Genomic DNA, 15099 nt, shown 5'->3' with positions numbered 1-15099 from the left:
AACCGCCGGTGAAAGTTGGTTCCACAAGGTTTCCTTCAATAATCACGATTTGCATAATTATAAACAAATTAACAGGATAAAAAATCAGAGCTTGACCGGGCATGATTGGTTACGATTCGCGTGTTGTAACAACTACGCCACCTAGGATCAATATTCAGATATATTTTTTTAAATTTGAATTTGAATAGAAGAGTTTTATTTTGTTCAGTGGAAACGCATGTGCCGTTTCCGTCGGAACATTTTCACGAAATTTAGTTATTCGTGAAACTTGTGAAAACCATGTGAATTGAAAATTCGTGAAAGCGCCGACACAGTTTAAATTCTAAAACAAATTTACTTTCCAATGATTATTTTAAATGTACGTATCTCTATAATTACGTTATATTATTTAAATCGTATTTAATTCTTCTTAATCGTTTTTATTATATATTAGATATAACGTTGACGTAACCCGATTTTTTCTTTAACTATTAAGTAGTCTTTCAGACAAAAAAAGATTTTATAATATTCCTTAAAATAAATGTAATGGTTTTAATAATTAAATAAATTCAATCAAGTTTTTTTTTTATTATATATGTGGACGGGACCATGGTATGTGGATATGGCATGTAATGGTAAGTAACACCTTAACTAATTTAAATAACATTTAAATTAGTTAAGGTGTAAATAAAAAAAAAGTATCTTGTTTAATAAAATATTAAGGAAGGCAACTCATTAAATTTTGATTTTTTTAATGACTTTTTTTTTACGTTTTCTCGCAAGTATTCTAAAAAGGTTACATGGTCCAACAAATGAGTTCCTAACCCTGTGTTTTCGAGTAACAGATGAAAAATTTATGTGAAAAACGGTCGGAGAGTATATATTTTAAATATGCTTCTTGAGGAATTTTTCGGGTTTAGGCTACAAATTGCGCAAATATCTCGTTTGCAGGAATCTAAGCCCATTGATCCAAGACCCAGATTCCCATTTATAGATAAATTATTGTCTTGGCTAATAAAACGTTTCAACGCATTTTATTAAAAATATTTTGTATTTTATATTTTAATTTACGTTTAGCGAAATAGTGATGTCAACACCCACTGCAGTACTATATAGTTGCATAGCTGACCACAAACCACATAATAATTTATCAACTTAAACAAACACCACATTCAAACCCGGTTTAAATTTTTATAACATAAACTTATAGTTATTTCAAGTTGAAAATTTCATTAGTGAGATTATTTGATAATTTATGTGTTATTTATATTATAAATTTTGTCTGTTTGCGTTAATGCCAGCAATTAATTATGTGGGTTTTGAATCATTTTTTTTTAATTTACAAGAAAAAAAGCTTATTTAGTTTATGATATTTTTGTGGGAGCTAATAGCATTGCTGGTATACGTCTAAAAATCTCGTGCCGCGTAGGTACTCCTTACTTCAAGATTCTAGACAACTATTTAAGAATTCGCGGGAAAATTAATATTTCTAAAGAATCCGCGACACAATTTATTTAGCATCCGCGCAAAGTTGGGGCGGGTCATTAGTATTATAGAATAAAATGAAAATGTGGGTCACTTATAATGTTGATGTTTTGTTTAATTATGCAACAGCGGAATGATTAATTGTTGATTTAATATCCCATTTGTTTCATTCGTTTATTTCCATAACCAAATTATTAATCGAGTAAATAATTACTGTTTTACGCAATGGACAAATGGACGTCTCGCACGAAGAGAACTTACCGTGAAACTTATTTGGACTCGTTGAAGAAATTCCTGTGTAATCTTTGAGTAGAATTTTTCTGACTGAAACGCTCATCACTGTCATGTACACCACATGTATTTCAGTCAGAAAGGCATGTTCTCTTTATTACTCTAATACTTTTAGTTTTCTTAATATAAATTGTGAAAATGTAACTCGATCGATAAGAGTTCAGAAGCGGGACCAGTAGAAGCCGGAACTATCAGCTTTACGTGTTTTCTGACGCGTGGAAGTGTAAATATTGCCATCTTTCAGATTCCGGGCTGGTATTTCGTTATTACGGCTAAAAATCCTATTTTGCTGACCGGATTCAAAGTTTGATTTTAATCGTTATATCTTCATTCTTATAAGCTAGTTGCTAGAGGAATCAGGCAGTTGTAAAATACAGTAATTGACTACCAAAGTAATTTACTTAGGTAGACTAAGTACAATCAATCAAAACGCTGGTTTTAAAAATGTTGAAGCCAGTGACGCGATCAAAGTATAAATGATGTCATTTATTAATCTGATACAATCTGAAAAAGAAATAATGTGTTACAATGGGATTTATTCGTCTTGACAGGACGTATCAATAAATCCGGTCGGAACCGGATCTCCGTGAAACAGTGTACCCTTATCAAGTCTATACTATTCTTTATAATGTATTCTTTCAGCGTCAAACATCTTACATACCTATAATTTCTCTGCGTTAACACTAAGATTTTTTTCGTTCACAAAACTAGTGGCAAAGTTATTAAAACAACGTTGTATCTTATAAATAAAAAAATTTAGATATATTTTTAAATTTTAATATAATAATTTCTAGCCAATTATTTATTTAATGTACTTAAATAATTTTAGTAATTGTTCTTTATTTTGACATGTATGTAGGACTATACCTTTACCTTTTATATTTACCTATGTAAATAACATATTATTAATAAGCGTTCTCTCTCTAATATAATTATGGCATATACAAATAAAATTTTACAATACTTACTGTACTCGTTACCACCGCATGGAATGGTGGAAAGAAAGCATTGAATCGCGATTCCGATCCTCTGGGCAAAAAGTAGCGCTAGTTCATGCCCTACTCAGATCAGTGGAGGCAATAGGGCGACGAGTTAAAATTTTAAAGATCCATCTATCTGGTGATTACTACTCCGAGGTCCAAGTGATTAAACTGCAAATGGGATATAGACATCATTTGGAGTTAAAATCGAGAGTTTAGATCGTTTGTTCGCTCCAGTTTCAGCGGCTAATGAAAATGAAAACTACACAATGATATTTTTTAAATATTAGTTAAACTACCTTTGTAATGATAATTCATAAAGCACAATTGTAGTAAGTTACTGCAAAATCTACTTACAAAAGCTTGTAAGAGTTTCATCACCAACCACAAAGTTGATGTAAAATATCAGCTGAGGCAGGCCGTTTTACTAACGAGCACCGCCAAACCGAGACTCTAAGAACAATTAAACTTTCGCATTATGTTAATCACTTTGAACCAGTTACGAACTCGCTCTGAAACGATTAAAGTGGTTCAGGGCATATCTATCAGTTTTATTTTTCTTAGATCTAGATTGCTTAATCAATTAGACTGGATCTTGCGTAGACTTACTTAGTGGAACGGCTGTGTGCAAGCCCGTATGGGTAGGTACCATAATTTCACCAGGACTATTGTCACCAAACAGTAATACTTAGTATAGTTGTATTTCGATTTGAAGGGTGTGTGAGTACAGGCTCTAGAGACATAACATCCTAGTTCCCAAGGTGATGAATATATACATTTAATAAAAATATTACCCGTTACGTACACGTATTCACTTAATGCACATGCTTGTTGACTTCCAGGCAGGAGACATAACATACATTTATAATTGTATTTAATTAACATGACTGTATTTTTAGATGATGAAAAAGACTTGTAGGTTCTCCTCGGTAGAATCTACATTCCGAACCGGTGGTAGGTTTACTTTTGTTTGTAAAATGACGATTTAAAAGTGTTTGTAAAAGCCTACTTAAATAAAGCATATTTTGATTTGATTTGATTAATATCCCGTGTTCACGCCACAGCCACGCACTGCATTTTTTAGTTGTATTTAAACAATATTTAGTTTAAATATCAACCAGAGTTCGTATAATGATATAATGTAGTTATTCTGTAGGCCTTTTTAAGACGTACCGTTTACTAGTACCTACATCGAGTGTATAAAAAAAAAATGAAATCATACTTTCTTAGTCAGTTAAAACTGATTTAAAAAGTATTAATTATAAATTATGGATGTATTATTTATTAAAAAGTATTAAAAATGTTAATTAATGTTAAAATTTCTGTAGATATATTTTGTTAGCGTTTATTACAAACCTAAATTTAGGTTTTCTAACGCTAGCAAAAATACAATAGTTTTATAATTAATTTCATTTCGTTTGCAATTTTCAAATAAAAATAAATTAAATAAATAAATATTTCTGTACAGCGTTAGCCATATACGGAGAACGACAGCGTCTTCGTTTTATACTATTTATGTATGTTATAGTATATATATGTAGCTTTAAACTTTACTCACGTTTTTAGAAAATTACGAGGTCAATTTAATATTCATTCGAAAATATAAAAAAGTCTCGCAGTAAATCAAATATTAATTTTAGTATTAACTTATTTATTTAACAAAGTAATGAATAATACTGAACTCAGTTTTATATTATTAAAAACGTATATAAAATTGTTTAATTGAGAAAAATAAACTTGCATACATGTTTATTACGAAAATTTCCCGGAGCGAATCGCCCGTGGGAAATTCGTCTATGAAACGGTTCACTGCGAACGTAATGAATATTTTTAATGGAAAAACAAAGTTGTACGTCGATGTTGTTTCTTGACGAGGTTGTGACATTGAAAGTAATTAAAACGGTCTCAGTTGCAAAAATGCTCGCGGCGTGTAATGTTTTATTTAAATTAATGTGTTTATTTAAAAGAATAAAGTAAATATGATCAATTAAAATGAAATGAAAAGAAAAGTGTAAAAACAGTACAGATAAATTTTCTGTTACAATATAATGTTTTTTATATTATTATATTTTTTATTAGAATATCACTTTTTAAAATTTTTGGTTCAATTTTTTACGAGTGAAACTTAAAATAGTGTTTCGTATGAATGACCGAAAACATGTAAAGTTCCACCGTCGGACTGAGAGCTCCTTTCCTATTAAAGAGAAGCCTTCTTCCACTATACACGACCTACACGCGATCTATTACAAAAGCACATGAAAATTCAGAGATGTTCGAACCCGTCATCTTCAAGTCAAGATTCACGTGTTAATCACAATAGAATAACACACTTAAACATATATGTATGTTTGTGTCTGGCTATCGATTCAGCGACCCTCAGCCGAAAGCTGGAACCAAGCGGCCATCAAACAACAATGGGGATCCGATCGCTAGCTATTACGTAGGATTACGGTCGACCTTTGAAATCTCCTGAATAAGACACGAATACCCGATAATATATTAGGTACCCGAGGTCACTTAGAGGCTTTTAATACTTTATGAAGGTATACTAAGGAATCCCTTTGATATCGTGAGGCTTTATATTAATAGTTGATACTTATAAACCGACACACTTTTAACAACAATATTTATGTTAATAAAATACATTTCTTAATTTAACATTCATACAACGGTCTTCGTTATGAAATAGTTTATCTTTAATAAGGCTTTAATTTTTTGCCTTAAATTTTAACAGAATTGAATTTTATTTTCAATTTAATTACTGATTTTTATATAAATGTAGTGACATCCTTGTTTCTAATGTAAATTCTTTTTTATTTTCTTGAGAATAGGTGAGCATGCAAATGGGCCACCTAATGGCGAATGGTCATCACTGGACATAGTGCCGAAAGAAATATTTATTACATTACCAACGCGCCACCAACCCTATGAACTAAGACGTGTCTCAAGTACACTGGTTCTTTTAGACTTGAAATTGAAATACACTAATACTAAGTATTACTGTTAGACGGTACAATATATGAGGTGGTTCCTGCCCAGACGGGCTTACGCAAAGCAAATTAACTTATAATGCCTCTTATAAATTACTTATAATATTATATATTAAGTTTTTTTTTTAATAATTAATAGTGATAAATGATATTATTCCATTGTTAGGCGAAGGAAATCATTTTCTGCTCTCCGAATATCGATCAACGTGGCCATTTTAAAGGCCCGCTACTTGGCTAGCCTAATGCTAAACGATCCATGTAAACTTCACATATTTGAGTCCTTAAGTGTTTGCGCAAACAGAGCTCTCTGTTCAATCTCTCACATAATCGCGGGACTAACGGCATTACGTGCTTTCTTAGATGCGAGAATGTAATACTAACAAATTTCCTAACTTGGGGTTGTTACTGAGAATATCTCGATAGAATACTCAATAAAATGTACTTGAACGACTAATGACTTTGGGATTCAAACACGGAATATCATGGACTGCTGCCGAACAAACTAGACACTAGTCCACTACAACGATACATAATGTAATCAATGAATTATAATATGCGTCATGATCATTATATAAATTGTAACAATTTTTGGTTATTGATAATAACGATACAAAAGCAATTAGCAGTCAAATAATAATAATGACGATTCCATGATGATCTCCCATTAAATAGGTAATTCGGTAAGTCAAAGCGGGGTGTTTTGGTTGAACGCGGGGACGCGGTTGATAACCCAGATAGCGACGCTTGAATTACCGTACTGCCATTGTCACACGTACATAATCGTTTGTAACATTTATACGTGAAATATATTCAAGCGTATAGAAATGGTGATGTTTTGGAAATGTTTGTAATTATTATTTTAAAATTGAATGTTGAAGTGATGCTTTGAATGGGAATCTTAACATCATCTAAATATCATCCACATCCGCCCAAAGACAACTAGTACATCGAATCCGAGTTATTTTTTCCCCCTTTTTTTAATGTCTTACAATGGCGTTTACCCATTTAACCATTACTTATATCACCAATGCGCCACCAACCTTGAGAACTAAAATGTTACATCCTTTGTGCTTGTAGTTACACTGACTCACTCGCCCTTCAAACCGAAACACAACAATACTGAGTACTGTTGATTGGCGGTAGAATATCCTAGGAGTGGGTGGTACCTACCCAGACGGGCTTGCACAAAACCTTACCAACAAGTAAAGTTAATTAAAAAGACGTCAATATAAAAAAAAATACCAGAAGATTCAAACATAGGACCATCAAAATAAAATTTGATTCGTCCTAATGGTTATACATAGTCATAAGTGATGCAAACGTTTCATATGTAACGCTGAAACATGAAACAAACAGGCCAAGACGTCTTTGGAGATTGGTTTATATAAGAAAAAAAACAACGACAAGATACTTTTTCGGTTCCAAATGTTGATCATATCTGCAGAGCCTACAATGCTCTTAATCTTGTATAATCCGTATAAAAGTAATCTTTTATATGGATTATGTTTAAATTGCAGTCAAAGTTTTTTTTTAATTGGTATACACGCATGAAACTCAACAAATAATAATTCCACTCTCTTTTACTATCCATATTTTTGATGGAACGAAATCCTTTTTCCATTAATGATAAAAAAAAAACCATCGAAAAGCTTATTACGTTGCAAATTTAAAAAGTGATTTTGTGCAAAAGCCGCAGATAAACTATAAAAAATCTAGACATTGGAAGGGCATTATAAAAACGGCTTTGGATATGTTTTTATAATGTAAATATATTATAATTGTCTATATATTATGAAGAAGAATTTGTTTGTTTCGGCGCGCTAATCTCAGGATTTAGCAGTTCGTTTGAAATATTTTTTTGCCATAAATTACTCACTTGTTAAGAAAAATTATATGCTACTATACCAGTGTCTCCCTCGGCTTCTCAAATTTCGTGATGATCGGTTGAATAGTTTAGAAGTGAAAGCGTTACAAAGAAACGAAGAAATAAACTCCCTTTCTCCTTTATAGTTAGGATTAAATCATGGTGCGATACACTGAGACGAAGTAGTAATGTTTACGAGGGTAAAATCCCATGGAGCTGTTACTGTAATATGATGGTTTCTTGGAAAAGCGAATATAGAGACTCAAGCTTAATGATAGCGGCGGGATTTTTCGTTTAACATAGTCCACCACTATCATAAAAATCATTACAAAAAGTTTGAAAATTTCAATAATATACGCGTCTTAAAAAAAACTTTAACAAGAAGATTAATTAAATTTTGTAGCAACCGCCTGTACCCAATAATGAGTTAAGGTGGAAATCGAGAGAGTCCTGTGTGTGCACAAACTATTCATGACTGTTCACCATTGATGAGATGATGGGATGAGTTATACATTTTCATCTGACATGTAGGTTTCCTCAGTGTTTTTTTCATCGCTGAGCATCAGGTGAATTATATATTTTGAATTAAAGAAAGTTCAGCGTTTCATGCACTGGTTTGAACCCGAAATCTTGGTTGATATTCACGTATTCTAGAAACTGGACCTTCTCGGTGAAAATCTTTTCAGTCACTCCGAGCAACATAAACACTGTAATAATAAAGTTTTACATCGGATCGGAAGCGTCTTTATTTCCGAGTCTATGATCGCCTGTATCACGAACAATCATTTGTTTTTATGACCCTTACTAGGTCTACTTTGATATGGAGTATTTTCTTTGTTTTAATATAAAAACATCAACATTTTCTCGCTCTTATTTTATTTATTTTAGGTAAGGGTTAGCGTCAGTCGAGCGTTAGGTAGTCTGAATCTTCATGGGAATTAATTTGCTTTAAAAACTTATAATATTTATTTCTTCAATTTTAGCCGCTAGCGTGACGAAATCTGAGTCACATTAAATTTTGCCACATCTGTTGTATTCAGCAAACCTTGATTGTCCATTTGCTCTATAGGCTAGCTACGCGCCGACCCGAGGGGCTAATTTCAGGCCGTGCGTGCTATTAAAAAGTTATCGAATTTTTCAGAAGAAAAGTTAGTCAAATAGTAATCACGTAACGTCATGTCGCCTTGTTTCGGTAGCTGATAATATAGAAAGAAAAAAAAATCTAAAGTAAACTTCTTCACCCAATATATGTCCCGAAACATATGTTTAATCCGTAACAATATCGTAACGTGAATTTAAATGAACGATTAAGGTATACATTCAGATTTCAGTAAGATATTATTTATGGATTAGCAGGAACTTTTCCTCGTTTTTGATGGAATAGAAATACCCATTCGTCACATATTTTACAACCAACAAATATTACAGTCAATGCTTATTATTTTTGAGTTCCACTTGGAAGGTTAAGTGAGCCAGTAACTACAGGCACAAGGGACAATCTTTAGTCTTACGATTAGTGGCGCATTGGCGATGTAAGGGGTGGTTAAGAATACTTACGGTGCCGTCTTTGTACAGTGGTGATGGCTTCACCATCACCTGTTGAAATGAAATGACTTGATGTCAATTTGCCAGTTTGCTTACCTATATATATTTAAAGAAATCATGTGGTATCTTAAGCGGAATTACATTGGAGTGAATAGTAATTTTGCCTATATTTGCAGTTTGCGAGTGAAATCGGACCGTTAAAAGCAAAACTACAAGATAGCGTCAGTGAGTCGCGTGAATTTGATAAGATGTACGTACTTTTCTTTGGTCTAATTCTGAAAATAAGATTTTTACTTTGGATGGATTTTTTTAATGTCAGAACCACATAACAGATATTCGCACAAATGAAAAATAATCTGACTATTTATTGAATGATAATTTTAAAAGGAGCGTAAGTTTATTTTTTTTAGATTGTGAAACTTTTATTTCTGCTATACTTAAATTTATTCTGATTTAGATCTTTTTTATAAGAACTAAAATAAAAAAAATACAATCTAAAAATAGGATACGCCAAAGGCACGGACATGTCTGTGGAGATGTAATTAAGCAGTGTCACCATATACAATAAATATTGGAACTAATAAAGAAATTAAACCACACCACACATCAACAATGTAACGGCAATCATGGAGTCTTTGATGTTGCCCTTGTTTTAGACAACACTGGCTTAATGTTGTCTTAGATTTTCGCGATTATTACACATTGAAATAAAACTAGTTTTATTTCAACACTGGCTTACTCATTTTTTAAATTAGAATCCATTAAATTTAAATGATTACTTAAAATTTCAATCACAAAAGCTGACAAATACTAAAAAACCATAAACTATGAAAATGGAACAGAGAATAAATGTATATTATTAATATTATTCAGAATTAATATCATATGAATTTCAGGCAATTAATGGAAACAAGGAATTCGTATAACAAATTAAAATTAATGTACTACGATGGACAAATGGAAACTGTTTGAACGCCAACGTTGATGAATTGAAGTCGTTATCTGTTGAAGTCAGGGTGAGTTTCAATAATTCCGTTTTCCACTTTACGTTAATGACTATCGCTTTATTGAAATTAATAATTTTATTAAGTGACTTTAAGTGAGTATTTTTTATGGAAGCACAATAACTCACCGACGTTTTTTCACAATCGGATGAATTGTTTAGGAATGCATAGACGAGCATACAAAGAAACTTTCATTACAAGCTTTTATTATTCATACAGCTATCAAATTTGATCTCTAAATTGTGACCACGCGTTTATTTCTAGTGACAATACACGATTAACGAAATTAAATCATTTTAAATCCAATATGGCGGACGCTGCAAAATGTCGATAGCCGCTTAAATTTGATAGAAGAGAAAAATAAAGACAATGACACGCTTTTATTCATTGAGAATTATATTTTTTTTAAAGTAGTTTTTATTAAAACAAGAGTTTTTATTTAAGTATTTGTATTTATTACAAATATGGAAAATATCATAATATTCTTTTTTTAAATATTTTAACGTAAATTGAATTAGAATTACATGTGATTGCTCGATTCGTCTAAAGGTCTGTTGTATCGACGTCGTCAGGTAAACTTCATAACGCACTCACGTGCGTTTATTCCCTATATTCTGGTGAGAGATTCTATTGATATAATTGTATGAGGTTGTAAGAATATTGATAAGCACACTGTCAATATCGATTGAGAATCGACATCTAATGAAAGATATATAATATATCCATGGTCAGCCGTGCCGAGTTGCGCCGTTCATGTAGAAGGTTCCATTCAATATCAGATTATACTTAAGACAGTTTTTACCACTGGTGTGGTCTTATTAAAAAGAGCCTTTTTCTAATTAATTCTTCTTAAGAAAAATAACAACGGTTACTTAAGGTATTATATACAGAGAAAAGTCATATACGTACATTCGTTTTTAGTAAATTTGAAAAGGTACTACAAACCGGTGACCTAGAAACGAACTTAAATTCTAAAACTAAGTTTTATAGTAAGACTGTAAAAGTTGTTTAAATGTAAATTTTATGTGCCCGAGTACAAATATATTACGTTTTATGTATTATTTAATTCTATCGAGATGTAAATAAATAAAGCGAATGGTTAAAATTTAACCCATTTACGTCCAGTCTTAAGTTTCTATTAGTAGTTAAATATTTATTTAATACTAGATGTCGGTCGTAACTTTGCTTGCGTTTTAGGGGTTGAGCGTTATGTTTGAAGCATAAAAGAGGCTCATGCTTGCTTCATAGAAAATTTTATCCAATTCGGTTTAGTAGTTGGTGGTAGTGGTAGGTGCCCGTGAAAGAGTAACAGACAGACAGTCAGAGTTACTTTCGCATTTATAATATAAGTATAAAAGTATAAATGATTAAATCTGATAAGTAGTAGGTAATAGTCTGCTGGACAAAAGCTATTATTTTTGAAGAGGGTACCAGCATGTTACCTCAATTCGGTACAAATAGGGAAGATTTTCATCATGAAAATTATCTTACGATGTTTTCTTTCAAAGCTGAGCTCGAATTTTAGTGTTAGTGGTGCTTCCTCGGCTTTAGTCCGCAAGATTCACTAAGCACTGGACCATCACAGTTCACAAGGAAACGTTATGGTTTTTGAGGTACCTATATTTGTACTCATTAACATTGTAAATGTATATTCACGAAAGTGTTCCTCACGCAGTTGTGGCAATCACTAGACACCTGTGTCTATTACAAACGATGGTGACGACGCTATCGGCAGATTCATCGGCTAAGCGGCGGGTGCCTCAGAAAGAAACATCCTAGAGCACAGCCTCAAGACATCTATAAGCAAACGCGACATGAGAGTCGCCGAGACTGTACTCTCTCTGATCGAGCGCGGAGCAGGGCCTGCTGGATTGTAGTAAAGTTTATTCGTCATAGTCGTCATTTATATTTATATTCAATGTACAATAAATAATAAAATAAATATTAATGCGAAAGTGTTTTTTTTTTAATGTTATATGTAGGCGGGCCGGCAAATGGGCCACCTGATGTTAAGTGATCACCATCGCCCATAGAATAGACGCTGTTTAAATATTAACCATCTCTTACTTTGCCAATGCTTCACCAACCTTGGGAACTAAGATGTTGTGTCCCTTGTGCCTGTAGTTACACTGGCTCACTCACCCTTCAAACCGAAACACAACAATACCAAGTATTGCTGCTTGGCGGCAGAATATCTGATGAGTGGGTGGGACCTACGCAGACGGGTTTGCACAAAGTCCTACCACCAAGTAAACAAAAAACACGGTAAGGATGCATTTTATTATTCCCTTATTTCCAAAAACGGTGATTTTTTTATAATATCAAACACTTTATTTGGATGTGCGTGTTTGTGTCTAAGTGTGCTATTAATGTTTCACTCTGTTTTATGCGTTTACAATAAATCCTTTGTTGTGAAGCGTCTTTCGGTTTTTCATATTTTCAAGTTAAATTCACAGGTAATAATACTATAAAAGAAATATTTTTATCGATTATTAAGTGCTTGCCAGAGATTGTTTTTGTGGCAAATATCTTCAAAGCAAACGGGACGTACCTGTCACATATTTTGAACCGGATGTTTACGATATTTTCTTGAAAACGGATCTTGTTTATGTTACGTGCCCCAAGCTATTCCTATGCCCATCGCGATAGATTTACGGAAATATTATTTTGTATACGAAACGTCAATAGGAAGCATTTTCCATCTTTTGTATGACGTTTTGGAAAACAAACTTTTAACCAAAACTGAAACGGAGATAAATTGGTGGAACTATAAGACTTGGCATTAATTACTTCGTGTTTTGATTGTGCGTGCGTGGAATAGGCTTTGTGCAAGTATATATTCTACCACGAAACAGCTACCCAGTAAAGTTTTGTTCATAACATCTTACTTCCCATGATTGATGGCGCATTGGTGTTTTAAGGAATGGTTAATATTTCTTATGGCGGCAATATCTATGGGCGATAGTGACCACTTAACATTAGGTAGTCTCTAACCTATTTCATAAATAAGAAGTCTATATTAAATCATCTAAATATAAACAGGCAAAAAAAAATCGCCTCTGCTTCTCAACGCATTTTTTTGGTAGCTTTTGCCAAATTAAACTATTGTCATTAAAAAAAAAATGGAAATAAGAATAGAAAACAAATTGTTTAAATTGATTTGTTTCAGATGCCAATTTGAAATTAGAACATAATCATTGCTGCTGATAGAACATTATATTATGAACTTTTATGGTTTAAGGTTTTCTAGTTCGAATTTCAAATGCCCTTTCGAATTCGAACAAAAAACTATATAATATAATAATACGCAGAATAAACGACCTTAAAACTACATTGTTATGAATAGTTATGATATATATTAAGCAAGGATCTATTACATCTGGGCTGAGGAAAGTCAAACAAGGCAGTTTTGAATTCAATCCCAACTCGACGTCTTCTAAAAACTTATTTTAACGTCATTCTTTAGAATTTAAGACCAATTTTAAACTTTTTCTTAAGATATAAGATAAAGAGAATTCATATAACGTATATTCTGTAAAAAATGAATTTAGTGTAATTATGCGAAGAGGTTTAGGTAAAGGTTTTGTGAAAAAAATGTATAGAAGAAAGACAAAGAGAGATAAAGAGAGAGATAGACATCCGATAGATGAAGGCTTACTCGTGAATTTCGTTTTTCATCGCCGAGAATGAGAATAATTTTATTGTAAAGACAATAATTTACACTCAAGCTCATAAAGATTCAGCGATGCTTGCCTTGGTTTGAATCCGCAATCATCGGTAAAGGTTTCCTTGTTCTTACTAATAGGCCGCTCGTCGACATTGTTATATGTATATCCGGCATGAATATCGACCAATCCACGCTTTTTATAATAAAAATAATCTTATTTAAATAATATGCCTTATTTAATATAAGATTTAAAGTCATTAATTGGCAGAGCTAAAAGAAAATTGAAACTTCAACGAAGCATAAAGACGATAAGAAAGCATTTAGCCAAGTTTAAAATACTCTTTCCCTGTTATAAGCTTTGTTGAATAAGAAAAGTATAACTAATTAAAAAAATAACTCAGTAACTATTTGAATTTGTGAAAGATATTTTCATTATGAAACTTTGGATTGGTATGTTATATTTTCTTATTTTTATATTGCTTAACAGGCAAATTCAAACTTCACTTGATGGTAGGGCTTTGTGCGGGCCCATCTAAATATTACCCACTCATATGATATTCTAACGACGAACGGTTATACTAAACTGGCAACAATTAATTTTATTACACGTATTTGATTGTCAAATTGTCTTGGACGAAGACAAACAATTTGATCGTGTTTTGTTTTTAGTGGGCGTGGATTTATTGCATATACATCTGAGAGATATGTCATCGTTACGTAGTAGTATGAGTCCAAGAACTCAAATTAAACACCGCTTTTTTCCACCTAATTAACAATGTATAAGAACGACACACATTCAAACGAATCTTAGCGTACACGTTCAAAAAAGTTACAACACAAATTGATTCTCTAATAGAACACATAGATAAATTGGGCGGAGCTTCCTCTTGTAGACTGTAGTCATTCAACGCACACAGTTAAGGAACATCTAGGGTATAAGAAGTAGTTCTTCAAAATTTTATCGATATTATATAAAATATTTCTTTTGTAAAATTATAATTGATATTTGAAAAAACGAGAAATAAAAAAATAAGAACTTTTATTAAATTGATTATTAGGAAAAAATATTATGTTCATTACAATTTAAATATACATACAATTTCAAATTTAGAACTGTAATATTTGTGTGGTTATTTTATTATTTATATGAGCGGAGCAAGGCACGGAAGGAGCCGCGGTTTCGTTATATCGACACTATCCCGCAGTCTCTCGGCTGTCGTCGTGGTTTTAATGGTTAAGAATCCCACATAATCCGGTTCCCTTTATACAGAATGTTTTCACTATGTAAAAAAAG

The sequence above is a fragment of the Vanessa atalanta genome, chromosome 21 (genome assembly GCF_905147765.1).
Source record: "Vanessa atalanta chromosome 21, ilVanAtal1.2, whole genome shotgun sequence".
In the NCBI taxonomy this organism is placed as follows: Eukaryota; Metazoa; Arthropoda; class Insecta; order Lepidoptera; family Nymphalidae; genus Vanessa; species Vanessa atalanta.
The sequence above is the reverse complement of the archived record's forward strand: the minus strand, read 5'-3'. Positions refer to the sequence as shown.